Genomic DNA, 19,588 nt, shown 5'->3' with positions numbered 1-19,588 from the left:
TTTTTTATTTTTATAGTCACTAAGTAAATGGTTGGTTCTTGTGAATCATAACATTTCTAAATATATCAAAGAGGCTCTTTGCCAAGCTGCTGGGGAAGGTGGTGTCTATTCCTATTGATTCCTTTCTCCCCTTCAGATTACTTTTGCATTTAATAGTTTCAAATCATAATGCAAGAAATCAGGGACTCTTAACTAGGCTGGCTAAGGCTGTGATTAATGAAAGTGTAATGCAAGCTACTGTACAGCCATTAGAAACCAGTTAGCTAATTAGTGTAATCACAGAGGTGGAAATAATTAAGAGACCATAAAATAGAGGTAACCTAATAACAACATTTTCCTCTGGCCCAGAACTGGTGAGAAAAGGATGGTTTGTTAGGTTAGGAACAGAGAGGATTGAAGATGGAATGTTCTGTGAGTAATCACTGTCAGGGAGGTCTCAGACAAGTAGAACAGAGCAGATTTTACACCAACATAACACAGACTGCAGCAGAATCCTCTGGCAATGGTGCTTCACACCTCTGCATCGCTCTCCCATCTCATGCCCTGCCACAATTCAGTGACAGACAATCAAGACAGCATGAGGCTGGAGCTGGCTGCCTTGCTCTTTCTTACTTTGTTCCTTTTCTTCTTTCCCAGGTTATTAGTAAATATAATATTAAAACTAACTTCACTTTGCAGTGCCTGAGTGACTGACCAGATTTGGTTTCAGGAAAAGGAGAAATCAGTGTCCTAAGGTGTTTAAGATGAAAATCTTAGAGGATTTCTAGAACTCCTAGTGTATTCATGTATGCTATTCAAATAGTTTCACAGGACTCTACAGAGTCTTTCTGGACACAGAATGGTGCAGTGACCAATGAGGGTGGCAGTCACCTCCAGAGCTGCTCCCAGGAGCTGGGTGCCAAGCAGATGTGTCACCCCTTCAACCCTCACCTGCTGCTTTTGCACCAGCACCCTGGATCCTGAACAACCCCAAAATGTGCTCCCCATGCAGGACTGTCCAGGTCAATGAGAGATGTGGGACATGTGATGGGCTGGATCTCACCCTTGGGGATCAGGAGTGACCTACCTCTGGCTGCTGGATGAAACAGCTCCGTGTACCAGGCAATAAAAACTCCTAACCTGTAATTTTCCAGCTGGAATGGGTCACCACTATGCCCATCTCCATTGGCTCTTAGCATTTCTGCCACGGTTTGTGTGTGTTTCGTTTGACCTGGCTCTAATGAGCAGAGAAGAGGAACAGGAGCTGCAGACACAATCAAGGCTCAGCCGCCAGGGCTGATGAGTCTGCCGAGACTGCTAAGTGGGTCTTCATTAGCTATTCACATTCGAGGAGCAACTCTTGTTTATTCTTCTTGCCTAGGTGAATCTATTTTTGAATATCTTTTGTAGTGATCTTGTCTGGGGAGATTGGATGGAGGGCACCACTACTGCCGGTTAACTGGATTATTGTCCTGGAAAAACAGGCTGTGACACCAAGCTGGCAGCAAGCTGCAAAGAAGAAACAATGTGATGCCATTTAGAGAAGGAAGGAATCATTTTCCCCTGTGACATCTCTGGTGGGAGGCAGAACTTTATCTTCTCTTTGCAGCTCAAATGAAGCATCACAGCAGTAGCATTAACTGTGCTTCCAAGTTTCCAGCTTGGTTTTCCATTAACTTTTTTCTTCTTTATTTTGTGCTGCAGCAGGGAACACGCTTTCCAGGGAGGGTTTGAGGGTGAGTCACTGGAGCTGCAAGCCCAGGATGTCCCAGGTGGGTCCCCAGGCTGTGGCACATGTAGCCAAATGGACGAGTCTGGTGGTCTGCAGTGAAGAAGGGAAGCCTGATTGATGTCTACCACTCTGGTGGAGAGGGGATTTTGGAGCAGCAGCTCGCGGTGAGCCTTGCTCCAGGTGTGCTTTCTTCCCCCCAGCTCGGACATGTGGATCCTGGCACATCCTCGCAGACGGGACAGCGCTTGACCTCCGGCAGCACCAGAGGCTTCATGTCTCATATGAACAAGCCCCTTTTCCACACTGGGCACTCAAACGCTCTCCTTTAAGCTGGGCCGGGCCGGTGGGGTGCGGATCTCACCTGCCTGTGGCCAAGGCTGCCCTCTCCCGACGCGCCGGCATCCGAGGGATGCGGGGGCTGAGCCGGGCCAGCATCCCCGGGCAGCGCACCCTGCTCCCTGCACCGAGGTTAAAAAAGTTAATTTACTTCAACTGCAGCACTTCCCAGCTCCTGAGACTTCACAAGGTTTTGCTGAGACTGCGTTTATTTAGGAATTATACAGCTGCAGAAGCAGTTTCTCTCAGCCCAGCGCTGTCCTGCCCCATCAGCACAGCCCAGCACAGCCTCGGGCATCCCCCGAGGTGTCCAGCCCCATCACCGCCTGCCTCTGATGCTGGATCCAACCTGCACCCCCCTCTGGTATCACGGGGATGCTGCTTGAGGATCCTCCTGCTGATTTCCTTTTTACCTGATCGATCCCAGTCCTTCCAAACCTGCTCAGTACCTCTTTCCTTTTCGTTTCGTTTTTCTAATCTGGCAGTGTAGGTGTGAACCCCGTACTCCTCTGAGTTATCTTTTCCCAGCTGAGTCAGTTTGTGCTGCAGACTGTGTGGGTGACACCCTCAGGAAAGCCATGTGTTAGCAGCACGTTGCTCCAGGAAAGTGTTTTTATATGAACAGAGATGTGAGACAAACTCTTGCACCTCTGGGGCTGGCAAACAACTGATCCATGAGAGACGACTTTTTTTTTCCCTTTGTGATTTTGACCTTATTTGCTGAAAGTGAAACATCATCCAGCCTTCCAGAAAATACCACAAATCTTCTATCTGTCATGAGAACATAAATCTTCTGTAAGGGTTCATCCATTCTGCATCTCAGGTCTCTGGAACCGAGTTGTGGACACTGGAGTGGGAATCTTGGCCTCCTGAACCCAGGGCTGCTGAACCTGAGCCCCTGCACCTCCCCAGCCTAGGGAAAAACATCTCCATTGGGTTGGTGTTTACTGAGCACCAGTTCCTCCTGGAAAAAAAGGGAGGGGGGAATTTTCGTGAATCACCTTGAGCCTCTTAAATTTTTGTGGGAGACATGAAACCCTTCCCCTCTGTCTCTGTGTATGTGGCTGAAATGAAGCACAGCTTTACGGAGTAACCCCCTTCCCATGGTTCAGCCTCCCCGAGTCACTCCCAGGAGAGGTTTGCACCTCAGAGGTTTTGGGCTCTGCACCCACGCTCAGCAGGACAGCCCCAGCTCACACCTCTGAGAGCACATTTCCTGAGAGGATGCCTGTGGCTCCCTGACCCTGCCTGTGCACCAGCCTTTGTGGGCTGTGCCCCCACCCTGCTTTTTGGGGGACCGCAGAGGCCTTTTCGAGAAAGCAGTGCAGCAGCCCTGGGGCTCACATGTGGTTATTTGACTACAACAGGTTATTCGTGGTTGCAAAATTTTCCACCTCTCGTTCTCCATGAATGGTTTAGGAGGTTCCTTTGCTCAATAAGTTCATGCTTTTACTTTTGCTCCTCCTGGGCTGTATCCCTCAGTGTGCAAACCTCTTTCCCAGAGTAGGGGCAGCCTAAACCCCACTGGACCCAGGGAAGGACTCAGAGCCACCTCTGCACTTCGCTGTGTGACATTCCCAGCCCTCAGCCTGCTGGGGATTATGGCTTTAGCTGAGCCTGCAATGACACCCTTCCAAAGGCTCCAAACAGCAAAAGTTTATTTTTTTTCTGCCTGGACCACTTTTCCTTGTTTTACCACTAGATGGGAGAGTGAGACTGGGCTAACTCAGCTGCTCCCCTCCTTATCCCGGCAGGAATTCCGAGGGGAGAAGAGAACTGAGAGATGCCTGAAGGTCATCCAGCAAATCCTCCCACCTCAGCCTCGGGTAACTCCCAAAATGGGCAGTTGTTGCTTAACCCCAAAAGTGCACTGTTAGAGGGCACTAAGGCTTGCCTGGTGCTTTCCCAAAATAACAGGAACCCCGTGGATGCCTTCATGGAAGGGGGATTCACTTACACAAAGTCTGGATATAGTTCTTGGGGTGAAACTCTTGATATTTTTCCTGTCCTAGAGCAAAGGAAGACAGGGAAAGCCCTTGCAATTCGTCCCTCTCATCTGTACCCCAAATCCTGCTTCCCAGGAATCCAGGTGACCCCAAAAATTGTTTGGAGAGATTAAAAAGTCAGAGAATCACAGAATGGTTGGGGCTGGAAGTGACTTTTGGAGATCATCTGTCCAACACTCAACAGGTAAATAAAGCAGCATTTTCTCCTCTTTTCCTTCTGCAGGATTTTCTTTCTCCTACAGGATTCTCGTGTAAGGATCTTCCCAGTGATACCATTTTCCTGCAGAAAATAAAACTGAGCTGTTGCAATGATTGCATGTGCAGGAGGAGAATTCATGCCTTGGTCTGACACCACTCACCTCGGGAGCTGCTGTGGGTGAGGGAGGGGCAGCCCCTGGTTCATTAATGTCTTGGTAAATTTACTTTAACTGCAGCACTTCCCAGCTCCTGAGACTTCCCAAGGTTTTGCTGAGACTGGGCTTATTTAGGAATTATATAGCTGCAGAAGCAGTTTCTCAACCCAATCAGATTGTCCAGTTGGGCTATTTTTATTATTGTTAGGTTTGGGGCTTTAAAAAGGAACATCTTGCTTCCTGGGATTTTCACAGATTTTGCAAGAAACCTCACAGTAGACAATTTTTCCAACTGCCTGTGTGACTACACCAGAAGATGCAATCCCTGTAAAGTGGAAATTCTCTTTTTGGAGGGTTTTGCCCTCCACCCAACCTTCTTAATTTGCAAGTTCTTTAGAGAAGTGACTCATCTTTATTTGTTTAATGCCTGGCATAGTAGGGCAATGGGATGAAATAATTCTAATTACTTCCCTAACTGCAGTACCCTTGTTGACTCCATTGGGGTCTCCTGGATTTGCCAGCACAGGAAATATCTGACATTATCCTGCTAGACAGAAATAACAGCTTCTGTAGAAGACAGGGGTTTTTTTCTGGGTTTTTACTGGATCTATCTACTCTTATTTTCCATAAGCAACAGCCACCCCACCCTGGATGTGCAATGAGGCCACTGAGTCACCATGAAGGAGTGACCAGCTCATCCACCTCCCAAGGGAAAACCAAAAATCCCCTCCAGAGAAAAGAGGAGACATCTTCCTTCAGTTGATAATTAGAGGTGAAAAAAAAAAAAAGAAAAAAGAAAAAAGAAAAAAAAAAAAAAAAGAAAAAAAAAAAAAAAAAAAAAAAAAAAAAAAAAAAAAAAAGACATTCCAGCCTTGGATTTTTAAAATCAGGCAGAACTGGTGTGATCAAGACCTTTTCTGAGATAGTGATAGAATTAGCCTCGTGATTTCTTCTCCATGTTTACAGGGATAATATTTTTCCAAAGTTCAAAGTCTTCCTCTGCAGGAAGCATGTGATTTGCAGTCACACCATATTTTGGTGCTATGAACAATTAAAAAAATCAATTTCTGCAGCGATATTTTCTATGTTTATAATCTCTGAACTAATTACAGGACTGGAAAATCGATAGCTATCTGGAAATCTTTCCAATACAGCCAACTAAGCATGCTGGAGATCATGCTCGAATATATTCTTCCCAAACACATGCTGCTCCTGACCATCTCTGAGATCCCAGATGATATCACTGTCAGTAAACCCCTGTACCTCATTGCACTGCAGCAGCAGCATTTACCAAAATCTGCAGGGGGCATTGGGCTGGGAAAATTGCTGAGAGTTGGAGCAATGCTTGTGCCAGCTTTTTAAGCCAATGACAAAAAAAAAAAAAAAAAAAAAAAAAAAAAGTGAAAGACTGAATTAGTTCAACTGAAATCTAAAAAACTATTATGAAATAAAGTAATTATAAGTCCATGCCTTAGTTATAATGTTGGTTTTTTTCATCAAGCTTTATTAAAATAAAAAGTAGAACCTTTGGTGACTGAAAATAACCTCCTTCTCTGGTTTCCTAGCAAGAGAGAAGCAGAATTAAATGGGCATTTTGATGGCGATTACATTCAGAAACACACGTAAAGAGGAAGGGTGTTGCTCTGATGAACAGATCTCCTCTTGCTGTACAAACACACTCTGTTGACCATGGCAAATGAGCTGGAAACAGAGCTCAAACCCTTGTGCTGGTGCTCTCCACCACTTCCCACACACTGCAGGCATTGCCAGGATCCTCTCCAAGATGCTGCCGCCTCCCTCGTGCCCTGTAAGAGCTCAGGGTGCTCCTCCTTGTGTGCTGGAGCTTGTGCTGCTGCTAAATAAGGATTAAATATTCCCACTGGACACTGTGCCAGCAGCACAGGGAGAGGATAAGGAGCACAGATCTGGTGCAGGGGATTTTCCCCACACTTCCATCTGCTTGGTACAAGAATGTGATGAATTCTGAGCTGTCGCAGGTGCCACAAAGTGCTTGCTCTGATTTTACGTGTTTTTCTCTGATTATTCTTCATAGCTTCTTCCCTCCAGTGAACTGAACAGAGGGAAAGCAGGATTGGGGCACATCTCTGCCCTCACTGCCTCTCCAAGCTGGGGGATTCCCACAGCTCCCCAAGGGAGGGATCCTCATCCTGGACTGGGGGATCCTCATCCTGGATTCCCACAGCTCCCCAAGGAGGGGATTCTCATCAGATCCTCATCCTGGATTGTCACAGTTCCCCAAGGTGAGGGGGGATCCTCATCCTGGATTCCCACAGCTCCCCAAACTGGGGATCCTCATCCTGGAGAGTATTTTTGTGTCTAGCAGCCCATGGAGGTAAGGTGCAGCATATGCCTTGTCCCAGCCCTCATCTCAGGAGACAAGCCATGATTTATAATCCCTCCTAAACAAGAACTTGGGAGGTTGGTTTTGCTCAAAGAATTTAAATTTTGGAGCGGAACACAGCTCATGCAATGATGTAGATTGTAAATATTGTTATTATTAATTTCTGTTTGCACCTCTGTAGCACTCCCACGTGCAGCTGAGGAGCTCCTGTGCACATTGGGACAGAGGAAGGAGCCCTGGAGCTGCTGACAGCAGGCCCAGACCAGAGAGGGGCCAGGGGTGATGATGGCAACAGCACCCAGAACACACCAGTGGTGTGGCTTTGCTGATCTGGGCTGCTCTCTGCCAAAAAGCATTGTGTTAATCACCAGCATAGTGAAAATCTCCCTTTTAACTGCTGAGGCCGAAATGTCCTTGGTGGGGATGCAGAGCTGCCGGGTGCCACGCTTTGCTCAGACTCTGCTGCACTCAGCTTTAATGTGTGCTCCCCTCAGATGATGGACTTTGGACTCTGCTATCACTCTTGACAGTTTAATGTCATATTTCCTTCCAGTAAAACTCAGTCAGAGTGAGAGAACTCACTTCTGTTTCTCTCTTAGGAAAGGAAGGCTGCAGTGTCTGCACATCGCCTGAAGGGAAGGACCTGAGGAAAAAGAGCTCAGACCCTTCAGAAATCCTTCAAAGAGAAGCTCCAGCTCTCCTTTATCTCTTTTAAAATTAACACATGATACTTTGCACATGTTGAGCAAGAAAGTCCCTAATAATAATACAGCTTCCCATAACCCCCAGGCCCAGTGGAGCAGTGCTGTTATTTTACACAGAGGGTGAGAGCAGGACACTCACTCCCCTGGCCAGGGACAACCATCACCTCAGGGACACCCTGAACTGGAGGTTTGCACAGAGATTATGGGGTTTAACAGCCACCAAAGCACGTGTCACCCATGAATTTGTATAATTCTTCCTTAAACACAGTCACACTTTCAGCTCTGTGATGCCTCTGCCACCAGATGCTGTTGTTTAATCAGTGGCTACTTCAAACCTCCTACCTCACCCTTACATTTACAGGAACCTTTGCTCTTGTAATAATGAAGGAACATTGCAATAATGCAGCTGCTGTAATAATGCAGCTCACAGACCTGAGCAGGACAGATTCTGATGGTCCAGTTTGCAAAGACAAGAGGGTCTCACAACAGGATAACACAAAATCTGGTAAAATCTTGAGGGGGATTTTCAGAAGTGCTAATCTCACTGTTTTTATAATAGAATAAATTTATATTGTATAAATAATATATTATAAGCATAATAATATATTACAAGCAAATAATATAAGCATAAAGCATAATATATATGCTTTATAAATATAATAAATTTGCTATTATATATATATATATAATTTATTATATGTTTCCTGGTAACTAATTTCTGTCTCAAATTAGACTTACAATGAAACACTAAAAATTCTGCTTTTGGAAAAAAAAAATCCAGATATGTTCTTCCTTCCTGGAGATTCTCTGCTTTTTCTGCATCAGGAGATGTGAATTATGGAAGTATTAATAACAGCAGTATTAGGAAATGATCATTCAGGCACCAGAAATCTGTATGAGATATTATGGCTTTAAATAAATTGTTCCTTGCTAGGAAAATCTAATCTTGTAAATACATGCACACTTAACTATATTAAAAATGTAAATGCTCCCAGACCTGGACTTCACATGATGAATAAACAACTCCCCTGTTTTGCCTTGTCAGCTCTGTTGTCTCAGAGAAACAAGATTTGATGGTCATTGAAAAAGTTGATGTCTGCACAGATTTATTTAGCCAAAAGATTGTCACGATCATCTCAGGGCCCACGTGGCTCACAGGACTGAACTTGAAGAAATCTCCTTCAACATCTGCTCATGACAGAGCAATTCCAGCTCCAGGAGTGCCTGCAGCCAGTCACTTCCCTTCCGTGGCCCTGAATTTGCATTCATTAAACCCAGAGTTTTAATGATTTATGGAGATTTATAAAAAATGGCAGCCCAGAGCTGCTGACACTCCCAAAGCTTCTGACAGGAGTATAACACATCATAAATCCATCCTGGTGTGAAATATTGAATGAAAACTGGCGCAGGCATATCTGCAAGTGTTAACATGACCCATTAAAATCAGGGATTTAGGCTAACTAAAATTATCAGTGTGCCCCAAACCCGAGGAGAAAACAAATCTAGTAACAATAATATAATAATTATAATGTTTGTAATAGCACTCCTAATAGAGTTACCAGTCTCCTTGTCATTGTTTATTATTGTCACTGCCCTGATAATTCTCAGCTCCAAGGATGGACAGAGACAGGAAGGGCCCCATGCTCTGAGAAACAACCTCTGTGCTTTGGGAAACCAAAATCCATAGGAATTCCAGCTTCCCCTATCCCAAGATCTTTGGGATAAGCCTTTGGGACGGCTGTGGAGGAGCTTTCTGCCACTCACACAGCAAGGTGTGCACTGGCTCATGCTGAGCCCCAGGGTTGGGGAAGCTGGAGTTTAAACAAACATGCCCCAGGGACAGACTCCTTTTTATTTACAAGTGAATCAGCAGAGATGGCAAAGCTGATTTGCAATGCCTGCCCAGCATCTCTTAAAGATTTTAGTAGGAGGCAGACTTCTACCAGACCTCTGTCCTGCCTTGCCACACCTTCCCCCTTGGTTATCTTATCACAGTTCTATTAGCTCACGCAAATCCACAGCACAAGCTCCTTATCTTTACATCTTCCTCACACAACAGCTAACCTACTTCAATATGCTGAACAACAAAAAAAAAATCACTAAAAACTAAGTAAAAAATTTACTCTGCCCCTCTGAGGACAATTTCAGCCAAGGCAGAATGGATCAAAATACATGTGGAGAAGTGAGCTGAGCTGAGGAGCAGGATGCATCCCTCTGCAGCCAGAGCAAATTATTCACTCAGCTCTGCACCATGGAACAGGAAATGTGGGGGCATTGCCCAGCTCAGCTGCCTTTGATGTACTGCTTCACCTTTGCACATTTTATTGTCCTTTCCACCCTGTTTATTTAGAATAAAAAGGGTTTGAAACAGGGCCTTATTCATCAGCAACTGCACAGCACCAGCCAAAACAATACCCCAGCTTTGTTGTGCAAGAAATTATTTGTATATAATAAAGCAATATCAGTTTGCATACATAGAGCAAATGTTTCCTAGTTTTCCCGGCCACAGCCTGCTGTAAACAACAGGCTCTCTTACTCTTCATTTTACTTTAAAAGCAGATTCAACAGCTCCCAATTCAACCAAACCCCACAAGGATCCCATCTAGCTCCTGCTCCAAGGGGAGCAAGGATGGCACAAAGAGGCCGCACCTTCCAGCTCCATCTTGGAGCCACAGAGGATGAGGAGGAGGCAGGGATGTGAACAGCACATCACCACAGCCCACGATGAGATCCGATGGGCTGCTGGGTCTGCTCCTGCCCCAGCCTGTGCCCCAGCTCTTGGTTCCTTGCTGTCCTTGGACGCTGCTGTCCCTGCACTGCACACAGAGGGGATGGCAGCTGATGTCAGATGTGTGCCCACGTCTTTGCCCTCCTCTCTGCCTCATGCAGCGTTAGCTGGGCTTTTCCATTACCAGTCCATCCTGTGCACTCTGGGAAATGGAGCGCCGATTGCACTTCAGGAGCTAAACATGCAGGGCCTGAATTATTTATCTGTGAGCACGCAGAAACGAGCCAAATCCCCAAGTGATGTGGAACAGCTCTCGGAAGAAATGCAAAAGGGGATGCAAAGGCTGCAGGGTGGGCATAGGGAACTGCATGGTCAGAGCCCCACACGTGCACATCACATCTCTGGGACTCTTCCTGCCCAGGTGGTTTATGCACTGCAGGGTGTGGAGTGCTCAGGTGTGGATTCTGATCCAGAGACACTTCTGTGAAACTGCTCAAGAGCCACCTCTGTGCCTCAAACCAACCACTGTGACGGCGAGTCCCCAAAAAGCAAAGAAAAACGCCCAAACAAACGTATTAATGCAAATGCAGGGGCCTTGGGGTGTCCCACAGCTTTCCTGCTCAGCTCCCTCAAATCTGGAGCGGTTAACTCTGCAATCATTAACTCAGCCATGCCCAGCCTGCCATGCAGACAGTGCCACGACAGCCGTGTTTATCCGGGCTCAATAATGCCCTGCACCGGCTCCTCCACTTTCCCTTCTGCACCAGCAATAGCTGGAGGAAAGAGCAAAGTCCTGCCGCTGCTCTCTGCCGCCAAACACGCGGGTGCAGCACTGATTTCCCCTCGGTCTGGGGCAGAGATTCATCCCAGAATTTCCCCATGAGCCCGCCGGGGGTGCACGGAGGCTGGGATAGACCCTGGCGGCTGCGAGGCTGCAGGTGCGCATGGGGCTGGGAAATGAGCAGGGTTTGATGTGATACCGCAACCCTATCCCTGCTCTTTCCTCACCCCTTTCTTCTCGCTCCCCCACCCCTCTCCTCCTTTCCTTGCCCCAGACACAGAACCCTCTCCCCAGCTCCCATCCCCGCCGCTCTCCCCGCATCCCTCCCGTCCCTCCCGCCATTGGCCCGGCGGGCGGCGGCAGTGCCGGCGATTGGAGCGGCTGTCTGTCAGTCTGTCTGTCCGTCCGTCAGGGCTCCGCCCGCCCCGGCCCGGCCCCGCGCTCAGCGCCGAGCGGAGGCGGCGGAGCGCGGGCAGCGGCGGCGGCAGCAGGTACCGGGCACCGGGCATCGCACTGGGCATCGCAGCGGGCACTGCAGCGGGCACGGGGTGCGGGGAGAGATGCGAGACCGGGGCATGGCCGGCAGAGCCTCCCCAGCCTGGGCAGGACCTGCCGGGCGGTGCCCACGCGGCTGCGGGGAAGCCCCGAGGGCGCGGGGATGGGGATGGGGATGCGGAGCTCACGGCGGGCTCAGCCCCGCTCTGGGAGCTTTTGGTGGCTGGGAACAGCCCGGTGGATATCACGAGGGGAGAGTGACCGAAATGGCCCCAAATCATTGAGGTTTTTCCGCTTTGCGATGGTCTGAGAGGATGCTGCAAGGCTGCGTTGCTGCCTGGAGCAGTGCTCGGACTGAATCACTGCGGTTTGGGGTTTTCCTTGTAGCGTGACCGTGTCTTGCTATAGAAAATTTAAAAGATGCTCATTTCCTTTAAAAGTAGGGGAAGGTAGTAAAGTGGCATGGCGGGATCCTTACTACAAGAAAAAAATGTTACGTTAATGATAAACTAATCAGTTTCACAGGCGCCGAACTGAAGTTAGTAGCAGGCAGGATGCTGGTGGAATCAGAGCACTTTAGTTACTTGCCCTATATTACTTTTATAACCCATTTGTTCAGAACATACAAATCAAAAGCTGCTGTAATAAAACCATGTTTTTCAGCTCTGAGAGCCTAAAAAGCACAAGTGGACCTTGATCACATGAGTTTGTTGCATTAACATTTTATTACCATTTTATAGTCTGTTTGATTTTACCAAGCAACACACTACAAACCTGAAGTTATCCCTGCCTGGCACCTCTTTTTATATATATATATTTCTGGGCTCTTGCTTTCTGTAGTGCCACTTGGTTGTAAAAACAGACACTAAAATAGCATTTGAGGCAGAAATAATCACAAAGGAGATCTTCAGAAAAGTGTGTCAGAGTTCTTGTAAACGTGAGAAGGGTTGAAGCTGGGGGTGGAACGAGTTAGTCAAATAATAAAAAGGAAAAAAAAAATGTAGCTATTTATATGCAAAGAGGTCTGGCTTGCAAACTGCCAAAAGTGGTCGGAAACTGAAGCAGCAGCTCTGTGCCCTGGGCGGGCTGAGGGGACAGACCAGAGCCACCTGCCCTGCCAGGACTCCATCAGAGCCCTGCGGTGAGTGATGAGGCGCTCAGGTGTCACAGGAGCCACCTGGAGCCCTGGGAAGCGGCCACTCCTCTGGCAGTCCCTGCAGTTCTCCTGCCCACGGGGCAAACCTGCTCGGTGACAGTGGCCGGAACACGAAGTGTGACCCTGGGATGAGAGATGAGCCTGGGAAGCAGCGATTCCTCCTTGGGTTGGATATTCTTGGCCAGCGACACCAGGAACTACCTGAGCAAGCACTCGCTGGAAGTCTTTACAGAGATTAGAGATTTGCAGGCACGGGGGAAGATGGGATCAGCCACTAACAAAAGAAATACCCACCGGCTTAGGGAGATCAGCATCCAGCTGCTCGGAGCCTCATGACTGCAAACTCCTCCAGGCAGTTTTAATCTTTTTTTGTGTGTGTGACTTTGCAGCACGGAACATGCTGGGGAGGATCCTGCCCTCCCATTTGGGGCTTTACACCCTGCAGTAGCAGGGAATCATTGCTCTGTTTTATGCTGCTCATTTTGCTCAGTCCACCCCAAAAAGCATCACTGAGGACTTATTTTACCTTTCTTTGTTTTAATTTGGTGTGCCAAGCCCAGAATCCTGACTTTCCACAGATGAAAGTGCTAATATGCAGGTCACCATACATTCTGCTTAACCATTTGGGTTTCTTGTCTTCCTCATGTGTTCCTTGAGGTGTTGCCTGTAAGTTGGTTATTCAGAGCCTGGGACATTTGTATCTTGCATAAATCACAGTGAATGGTGGAAAAGTTTTGCAAGACTCTGCACCCACGGAACAGAGTTGGCAGCTTTTTCCTGGTGGGTTAGTGAGATGCTGGGTATGATTTCAGGGGAGAGATTCCCCCTTTGGATTTTGTGCTTAATGAATTGAGGTTTCTGTTAAGGCAACAGTAAGAGTTATCAACCATGCGCAGGCTGTTATTGATGTAATGAACTGCATTGGCCTGGGTTTCTCTGGCCACCCTGAAGGGTGCTGTGCTTCCCCAGCACAGTTAAAAATCGCATTGTCTTGGTCTGGTGAGGGGCTTATCCTTGTGCAGAGAAGCAGAATTTGGGAGCTGGAGCAGCCCAGAGCGCGCCCCAGGCAGGATCAGGGGCTTTGTCCACAGTCAGTGGCGGCGTGGCTCTCCCTGCACCTGCGCCCAGCTATCCCAGCCCTGTGTGCTTGTGGGATCTCCTCTCCTGCAGCCTCTCTCCTCTTCCTTTTCAGCCCTGATTTATTCCTAGAGCTCCCCACCACAGGATTAGTTTTGTTCCATCTTGGCCCCGAGTGACCCGGTGGCGTGAGAGCCGCTGGACGCGGGGCTGGAGAACAAAGAGTTCCTGCGCACATGGTCCGGGGAAAACGCTCCCACAGAGCCAGAGCCTTCATCTGCTCTGTGAATCCCACACAAAACCATCCACCCCACTTCAGAGATGGGATAAGTGATCGTAGACAAGTGCTCAGAGAGGGCCACTAACTTCAGTGGATTTTATGTCAGAGCTCTCTCGAGTGCAGAGGAGAGCGTGTGATGAGGCAGTGAAGTGTTTATTAGCAGAGCACTGTTGTTCTAACCTTAAATCTCTCTTCAGGCAGAAGTACCCCTGAACCTGGGCTTCTGCAATGTTGCTGCTGCCAGAAATACTGTCAATTCCACCTCTAGATTGTAAATGAGCTTGAGCAGTGGGAAATACTCTGTTTATCCTGGTTCACCTCCTTCAGCAAACTGCTGAGCCTTTCCAGCAGCTCTTGAAATTCCTGGAGCAGTCAAGTCCCCTTTATTCATTTGTGCTACTTCACTGACATCTGTAGAGTTACAATAAAACTGAATTTAATTGCTATTGTTAATGGCATATTGCTGTATGGCATCAATAATCTTCAGTCACTGGAGCTCCCACAGCTTGGCTTGGTTGCTTCAAGAAGAAAAATGAAATGCTGACAAGCTTTGTTAACTGTGGCTGGTGGTTTGAAGGAGTTAGGGAGTCATTTCTATGTTGAGAAAGCAGGATCAAACACTTTTTTCCCTAAAAAATACTTTGATTCTGTAATATTCTGGCTGAACCAAAAAATCCAAGAAAAACTACTTTTTGTAATTTTTATAGCTTCATATTTGTCAGTTCAAGTGCTTTGGATATCCTCTGTGATAGGAATTTATTTTTTGGGATGGGATTAAGAGAGGAAAAAAAAACCATTTAGATTTTAGAGTTTTGATAAATGGTAGCAACCCATGACACAGAAATAAAAAGTCCCCAAAATATCTGAAGGTCTTGAGCTCTTTTAGACTTTTCTTGTCTCCTAGCCTCTCCTTGAAAAACTGCATCAATCTTTTTAGCTTGCCATATTCCAAATAAATCAGGTTTGAAATTTTAATTCAATATTCTTTTGCTTTAAAAGCCCAGTAGGAAACAGAATCTCAGCCAGTCAGATGAAGGATGTGGCAGCCTGCAGGGCCTGTGGTGCTTGCAGGGTGTGTGCACTCACCTCTGAACATCTCTGTCTCTGTCCCTTGGTGTGGATGTTGATGTGTGTGTGTAGAATTGCTGTTTCATACTGAGCTGGGCTTCTCAATGCTGAAGGGTATGGCTCAGCATTTTTCCACCTCTCAAAGGAGTTGGTGGAGTCTCACCTTTTCTGATCAGAGTGGATTTTTATTTATTTATTTAGAGGCATCCAGCCATGGGAGAAGCCAGCAGGCACGGACAGCACAGCCAGGATGCACCTGCCCTTTTACAACCCCTTGTGCTTTGTGGGCATCATGCTTGAGATGTTCAGGCCTTTCTGCATGAGATGTTGCTGCACCCTCTGTTGGAGCTTGCAGTACAAGGAATGAGTCTGAGGTTTCTAAGGGAGGGAGCATTCCAGGTTGGCTTCTTCCACCCATCCTTGGTGGCAGTGGCCACTGTGCTGATCTTGTGCTCTGCCCCAATTCCCCTTTGGTTTTAGTTCCTGCCCTTCATTTCATAGCTGCTCTGATTCTTGGTTGTGGGATTTTGAGTCAGAGAATGAAGATAAGTCATCCATTTGAAAGTATTCATCATTTCCTCTCAGTGACACAAATAGGGATCTGCCCTCTTCAGAGAAATCCCCCAATGTACCACAGCCTGGCAAGATCTAGGGTATTGCATGAGCAAATGCAAATTATCTGCAAGATGACATTCTGTTTATCTAAAAGCATGAAATAAAATGAAGTGTGATGCCTGTTTAGGTCATCTTTAGGGGATGGGTGGGGAGTACTTGGTATCAGGAAACTCAGAGGCTGCAGATGCCATGTCAGAAGTCTTACAGCCATGTGAGCCTGTGCCAGTGCTGGACCAAATTCCCTGTGCCACATCAGATTTGTGCTGAATGGGTTAATTTTGCACCATCTGGCTTTGTGCTAGATCAAATATTGTTTCTGTTGTGGTAGCCAACACGAGGCCAGGATAAGCTGGGAGTAATAGCCTCAGCTAATCCAACAGAAATATGATTGTGTACCTGTTCCTTCTCCAGATCATATCTGCAATAATGGGTGATTTAGCAACGCAAAATAATCCTTGTGGAGACAGGGAGAGGACTGAGGGTGGAACACTTTTGTTGGGAATACAGGCTCTCACAGCTGGGGTTGTTCAGTCTGCAGAAAATGTGGCTCTGGGGAGACTTTAGAGCCCCTTCCAGTGCCTAAAGGAAGCTGGAGAAAGAATTTTTACAGGGGCACAGAGTGATAGACAAGTGGGAGTAGCTTCAAACTGAAAGTCGTTTTGGGTTGGATATTAGGAAGAAATTATACCATGTGAGGGTGGTGAGGCCCTGGCACAGGGTGCTCAGAGAAGCTGTGGCTGCCCCTGCACCCCTGGAAGTGTCCAAGGCCAGGTTGGATGGGGCTTGGAGCAGGCTGGGATGGTGGAAGGTGTCCCTGCCCATGGTTAGGGACTGGATGGTCTCTGAGCTCCCATCCAAGCCAAACCATTCTGCAATTCTGAGATTTGAGGGCTGTGGGTAAGCTGAGTGTGATGATCTCCTTGCAGTTGGCAACAGAGACACAATAGGAATGTCTAACTCAGATTAGGTACTTAGCTTTAAACAAGTCATTATGAGAGAAAAAATTGCAGTCCTAGAGCAGAATTGCTTCCTAGGGAGTCACCTGAGGCACAGAAATGGAGGTGATTTAACTTTGCATTTTGCACGCCGCAGTGACCTCCAAGGTGCTAATCTGAGGTTAACCAAAGCAGAACAGCTGGAGTTCTGCTGCATTTTGAAGCATTGCACATTTCAAGCAGTGAGTTCATTTAAGTGCTGTCTGGGAGGCTCTGCTGTTCCCCTGCTTGGCAGGAATCTCAAGACTAATACCTAAGAGGATTAGGGAGCATCGCTGGATGTTAAACAAGATCCAGGCTAAGCGGTGTGCACCGGTGAGCTCAGGCTCCCTGGGCTGTTTGGGGAAGCTGTTACTTGCTGATCTTTAAAAAACAGGAGGACTTGTGGGGAAATGCCCTTCCTTCAGCTGAAACCTTGGTGTGTGTCTCTCCTGCTCTTGCCAGGCTCTGTGTTTCCACCTGCCCATCTCATGTTGTCCCGTGGTAAGTGTTGCAGGAGGTGCTGATGAACAGCAAGTTTCTTTTTCTGTGATGATTTCAACTCTCCTAATGTACTTCACTGAGCTCTGTGTTGTCTGGTTGGACTTGAATGAGTGGGCATCCAGCCCACCAACACAGGGCTAAGCTGGAGTATTTGTCATTGAAAGCTCAAGCTCTGTCCTTGGCTGGTAGAGCAAAATGACCTCGTAGTATGTAATTTTCCCCAGAAAGTCCCTGTAGTGCAGAGAAGAGGAGCTGGAAAGCAATTGTGTCTCAAGAAAAAGTGAATTCTAGGTAGTTTCATGCTAATATTTCTTTTTTGTTTCTACCTTCATATTGATCAAACCGTAAGTATAAAAAAGTGTAAGTGCCTGTAAACCATGGTAAATGTCAACATGAGATTATTGAATCTCAATAATATTGAAATACATCTATTATTTGAAATACATCTATTATTGAAACACATCTATTCTGAAATCCATCCATTCTCAGCATCCTTGAGTTGTGTAACACAGGATGTTGCATTTTTTGCATTTTAGTGCTTCTATCTTTAGAAGCACCAGAGAATCACGTGTTTCGTGTTCTTTATTTGGGTTTTGCTAATTTCGTTTAATTTCTTACATCATAAAGCATTTGCTGAGTCTGCATCTTCTGCTTGGAAACAGAGAAGGGACAGCTGTAGGAACTAACTGGTAATCCTTGGGAAGAGCTGACCAGCAGCCCATGCAGAAAAAGTGCTGAATGTGTAACATTCTTTAATGAGATGTAAGAATCCAAATGATGGAAAATTACACCATGCAGGGCTAGGGGTTGGGAAAATGCTGGTGGTGTATCTGGAAACACCCAGCTCCATGGGCAGTGGCAGTGATGGAAGGCACAGTGCTATGCCAGCACTGGCCAAATGTATGGGTAGCAAAAAGACATTAAAGCAAGAGTGGCATTAGGGAGGGGGAAGTTAGGAATTATAGCATAAAAGACCCTTTTGTCTGGTTAATCTGTGCTATGGCAAAAAGCAATGTCCAGGTTAAATCTGCTCTGTACATTGGCACTGCAAGTTTCTAAAGATGTTCTGAGGCAGCTGCAGCCAATTGTATTTGCACAGATAAGCTGGAACAAGTAAATAGACTCAGAAAATCTGGCTAGATGTATCTTCAAAGCATTTTCGAGCAGCTAATTGAAAATTATCCAAGCCACCTTCCTGATTCCTTGCATATATTGCAATAATTTCCCAGTGAATGGAAAGCACTTGGAAAACATACAAAGGGTTTGTGAGTGCTAAGCTCTACTGTTTGGAATTTATGTAATTATAAATATGTCCTTGCTCATGTGATGACTTGAAGCCAGTTTTTGCTGCTCTCTTCCATGTTTCAGACTCCAGTAGGTCTAAAAAAATGATGTAAAAGCTGGTCTCTGACATGAGGGATGAGTCAGGATATTCCTATTGCCCTCCATTCCTAGGAAGTTCCTCCCTCATCCTCCCTCTGGCCCTGCAGCACTGATGGTGAGCACAGCATTCAGTACATGGTCAGCTGGCTGCTCTCTGGGTGTGTTTCTCATTCCTGAAACTTTTCCATGTGTGCAGGACCACGCTGTTCCCACAGGAATTGCTTATCAAACGTTCCAGTCCAGTCCTCGTGCCAATCCTACAACAGCAGCATCCTCTGTATTGCTGATCCAAAGGGATGCTTTGAAAAATTGGGCTAAAAATGTAAGGTTTACACTTGGTGTGAGCTGGGTGAAGTTCCTCAGCTGCCAGGAAACCAGCTCAGTGTTACTCAGAACAACTCACTCATCCCATTCTTGCTTTTATCTCCCTTGCACTGAGCCAGTGCCCTAAGGACAAGCCCTGTTCACGGGACTGGGACGTGGATTTATCTCACTTCTGGAGGCTTCCCCACTCCTAAAGCAGCCAGTGGATTACACTTGATCCATATGGTGTTTATCAGCCATGACAGAAGGAGTGCTGCTAATCCTCTGGAGCCAAACTCTCCGAGGAAAATTCACTGTGTGCTACCAAGAGAAGTTAAATGGACAAACCCAGATTAATTTATCCTTTGCTGCAGTAATATGAGCTTGCTACTTGGATATGGACTTGGATATGGACCAGATTCTAAGTACTTGATCAGTAATTCCAGGCTTGCTCACACATTGAGGAAAATAAAAATAGAGGAGACCCATCACAGCCACCAAGCATTGCCTGGGGCTGCTCTTATCCTGTTTGCAGTACACTTCCTGATCATTTTTAATCCCTTACCCCTGTTCATTAGGAAATATCTCCATGTATGCAATAGAATTGAAAAAAAGGCTAAATCTACTCATAAACTGTGCTCAGCTGTGGAAAGCAGAAGTTATGTATTGATGTTATTTGCCACAATAATACCATATAAAAGTCAAAAAACCATAATGTGGAAGGGAAGATTAACTATTATTGGGCATGTTTC

Source organism: Ammospiza caudacuta, chromosome 15 (genome assembly GCF_027887145.1).
Source record: "Ammospiza caudacuta isolate bAmmCau1 chromosome 15, bAmmCau1.pri, whole genome shotgun sequence".
Taxonomy (NCBI): Eukaryota; Metazoa; Chordata; class Aves; order Passeriformes; family Passerellidae; genus Ammospiza; species Ammospiza caudacuta.
This window is presented reverse-complemented; position numbering follows the sequence as displayed.